Here is a 4,500-nt window from a genome sequence, read left to right on the forward strand (position 1 = left end):
CGAAAAAAGATGTTGTTTGGTTGACGGTTTCTACTCCTATGCTTTATCATTATCATTTGAGGAGTATTATCAGTTTGGTTTGGTGAGATTTATGCCAATTGAAGGGCATGTGCTTAATTCATAATTGAGTTGAGAATTGGATGTTGATATATGGTTTTGTTTAGGTACTAGCTTGATCACCTATACCTCCACATTCCCATAAATGTTTTGCCTTTTCTTACCCATTGCCTCACTTTACCATATTTTTGTAAGCCCTCGGCTGTGACGGACCTTGTTTGGTTGGAATGTATGTATGGTAGTTAGAATTGTCTATCATATTAGTTGCATGCATGTTTATGTGGGTCGTGGTTTAGGTGAGCGACTATTTTTCTTTCTCTCTTACATATATATGCTTACCCTTTGCTTCATGAGAGAAGAGTGACCTGTGAGAGTCCATTATTAAAGGTCTTGCAAGGTCGACGGTTCAGCTACTTTTATAAACATCTTACAACTCGTTTGCATTTGACTGTTTAGCTATAAGTTTTAGTTTGCTTGCATTAAATTGGCTTAAGCGGGCATTTGTAGCTAGCTCTGAGTTATTTTTTCCGTTCCATTAGCGTATAGTTTTGAGTTTACTCGGGGACGAGTAAAGGTTTGGTTTGGGGAGATTTGATACGTGCATTTTATATAGTCTTTTTAGCCTATTTTGTGCACGTATTTCTATGCTTTTATCGTGGTTTTATGCTACGAAATGCCCCGAATATGCTACTTTGTTGTATTTTGTCTTAATTGCAGGTATGAACTGAAAAGTAGCGAAATCAAGCCATTTACCGTCCATTTAGCATGCATTTGGAGGAAGAGATAATTTGGAGCGGGAAATGTTGTTTGTCTTGGGATGCGTGAAGGTGTTCCGGAGCTAAAAGGAAAAGTCAAAGTCAAATTAACGAAATTACAAGTCATGCTGAAGTCAATTATCACTCGATCGTAGACATTCTTGGTCGATCGAGTGGTTTTAGGAGAATAATCAGTCGATCGATCTCTAGCCTAAGTCGATCGACCAGTTTCTGCATAGCCTTACTCGATCGAGCACCCTTCTTGGTCGATCGAGCTGTTTCTGAGTCAAGTCCACTCGATCGAGTGATTTAAGTGGTCGATCGAGTGGATATTACTGACGGGCTGGGCTTTTTAGTTATATTCCGTCATTAGGTTTAACTTTACTCCTAATTTCTTATAAATAGGAGTAAGGGTTGTCATTTGTAATCATCCAACAATCCGGGAAGGATCACGTTACTCCTTTTCCTTCCTTAAACACTGTTGCTTTTTATTTTCTTCCGGATCCCTTAATCTAGTAATTCTTCTTCCCTTTTCTTCTTCCCCTTTAATGTTTATTGTTGTTATTTATTTTATTCTTGTTTCCCCCATTCCCATGAGTAGCTAATTTCCCCTTAGTATGTTAGGATTAGGGAAGCCGTGGTAGCGATGCTTTAACTGTATTAAATAGGTTAAATTTGCGATAAGAATTGTATTAGGCAATTTAATTGTTATCCGGTCGAATGAGTGACATACAGGAGACCAATAATTTTAGTTAACCCCGACCTAGATCGAAAGATTGGAAGGGAAGGCTTGCCTAATTACAATAGGGTATTGCAGTGAGGGCGAAAGTTAAGCTGTTTACACTCTAGGGCGGTTTAAGGACCGAAAGGTGACGACCATAGCTCTTCTTATCAATAGTCTAATCGCCTTAATATTCCTGATATAATAGATCTGATAGCTGCCACGGTGGACCGACTCTTAGCATACTTCTTTCTCTTACTGTTTATTCATTTCCCTTCCCTCAATCATTAGTATAGTTAAATCAATTCAAATCCCCCAGTTTCTGTGACACCCTGACAGACCAAATTAGACAGATAGATAGCAACTTAGCCTCCCTGTGGAGATCGACCCTACTTGCCGCTGACTTCGTTAGCAGTAATCTAGGTATTTTATTTTTGGTACGAAACGACAGTATCAGTTATGATTTCAACCTATGCACATGTTATGTTTGATGAAATGAGAGCCTATGAATCCTTGCATTTTTTTACCATCCCTTATCTTTTCAATGAGGCTTGTAAGACATAAACAAACTCGAACCTCATTAGACCATGCATAGAGTTGAATAGGAGGAGACTAAGTCGACTTGTAGGTGTTGTACAGTCTAGACGACTCGGCTCCGAGACCTAAATCTTCCTAGGGATTGTAAGATATACACTAACTCGATCCCATCACAACAATAAGTGCTTGCCTCTATTTGAGAACATGTTTGTATAATCTATTTCCATGAATCCCCTATGAACCCATGACACCCTAGTGCCTTTAATCAATTGTTTACAAACCCCTTTATTTGCTTTACTTTGTTTTCATTAATTTACATTCATCTTGTTGATTAGTTTAGACTACATCTCATCTCAACCCATAATTTGTGACACCCTAAGACATAGCTACTTGCAATTGAAAAGCCTACATCAATACCCATCCCTTGGGATCCGACCTTTACTTACCTCTTTACTAAGAGTAGTTTGGGAAGTTATAAATATTGTTTGGTTGGTAGCTTTTGACGACGAGTTTATAACCGACCCAAAAATGGCACCGTTGCCGGGGACGGTGTTCAATTGATTTGTTTTTCGTTTATTGTTTTTAGTTGTGTCTTTCTTTACCTTGGGGAAATCAATCTCCTCAAGGTTATTCTAGTTGTTTTCAAGTTGTTTGATATTTTGCATGACTAGGAGATCACAAGGTAATTTATTACCTATTGATTTCGAGATTGAAATTACCTTAACCAACAATAGAAGAGTTGCTAGAGGTACTTCAAGAGTAGTAGGTATCGGTGAGATTGTGGACATTCAACAAAATAACATTGAGTTTGTCAACCCTTTTGCAAGAGAAAGAGAGGATAACCCAATTCAAAACCCACCACAAAATCAACCTACAATGCCTAAATTTTTATCACATTTCGTACCAAACGAGGAGAACCTACCAAACGATACTCCTACACCACCACATTTAACCGGTAATTTCATTGCCAAATCCGCATTCATACAATTTGTTGATAGAAGTCAATTTGGAGGGATGCCTAGTAAAGATCCTCACTTACATATGAAGACTTTTTGTGACTATTGTGATGCAATTTCTCAAACCGGAGTTACTCAAGACCAAATCCGATGGGTATTGTTTCCTTTTTGTTTAATCGGTGCCGCAAAGCAATGGTTGAAGAGCCTAGACAAGGCTACACTTGGTATTGATTCATGGAAGAAGTTAGCACTTGCCTTTTATAAGAAATTTTATCCTCCGGAGAAGACAAATATGTTGAGAGTCCAAATCACCGGGTCCAAGCAAACGGATGAGGAATCGTTATATGAAGCATGGGAGAGATTTAAGGACACTTGTTGTTCTTGTCCACACCATGGACTTAGCGAGTGGTTCCTTGTGCAACAATTTTGGAACGGCCTATATGAAGACTCACGCAATATTCTCAATATGGGATCCAATGGTATGTTTACCAAAGTTGATGACAATCAAACATGGGCCAAAATCGAAGAGATGGCGGTTCATAATTCCTAATATAGTAGGCCTCGAAAGGCCACTAGAGGAGGAAAGCATGAGGTAGATTCCATCACTCAATTGGGTGCTCAACTAAGTGCTCATATCAACACCATTAATTTGAAGTTTGAGAAGGTCATGGCTAAGCTTAATGAAGCTTCCAAATCACCCAAACAACATGCTAATGCTATGGTGGCATGATCCTCAATCCCAAGTGGAGTATGTGAAAGTTGTGGAACCTTGGGACATGATCAAAATGAATGTAGGGGAACAAATGAACAAGTTAATGCTTTCCAAGCATACAAGAGTGGTACCCCTTATTCCAACTACTATAATGAGAATACCAAATTTCATCCAAATCTTTCATACAAAAGCCAAAATTTTCAAAACTCCCAACAAACATACACCCCACCTCCAATGAGAAACCAAGCTCAAAGACCCTTTTTCAACCACAGCCAAGGTTATCAAAATCAACCTTCCTACAATCAATCAAATGACCAAAGCTTTGATGTTCAAAAAGCGGTCCTCCAAATGCAAAAGAACCAACAAGAATTTTTCACCCAAATGCAAAAAGATAGCCAAGCTAAGGAGATCACCATCAACAACATACTTGCCCACACCAAAATGTTAGAGACTCAAATGACTCAATTAGCATCCTCTAGCTCTCAAAGACAAAAGGGGAAACTACCTCCTCAAGGTAACCCGCCCACAAGATATGAGACGGTTAGTGCTATCCATTTGAGGAGTGGTACAAGATATGAGGGGCCGAAGAGGCCAATTGTGAAGATATTGTGGATGCTAGTGACAAGCAAAGCGTTGTGGAGAACCCTAAGGAGGTAGATCCTACTTCCAATGAAGTTTCAAAGAAGAGGAATGAAGAGAAGGCTAAGAAAAAAGAGCCTATTGTGATTAGACTTCCATTCCCAAGTCGCCAAGCTAAGCCTA

General features: G+C 39.1%; 1 non-coding gene across 1 annotated transcript; it reads right to left on the reverse strand.

The window, feature by feature from the left end:
- Window positions 1-3,318: 3,318 nt before the first annotated feature.
- LOC141616004 (small nucleolar RNA R71) lies at window positions 3,319-3,425 on the reverse strand. The gene has a single exon (XR_012530385.1). It is a non-coding gene; the product is annotated as a small nucleolar RNA R71 (small nucleolar RNA).
- Between the last annotated feature and the right edge of the window lie 1,075 nt (window positions 3,426-4,500).

The sequence above is a fragment of the Silene latifolia genome, chromosome 11 (genome assembly GCF_048544455.1).
Source record: "Silene latifolia isolate original U9 population chromosome 11, ASM4854445v1, whole genome shotgun sequence".
In the NCBI taxonomy this organism is placed as follows: Eukaryota; Viridiplantae; Streptophyta; class Magnoliopsida; order Caryophyllales; family Caryophyllaceae; genus Silene; species Silene latifolia.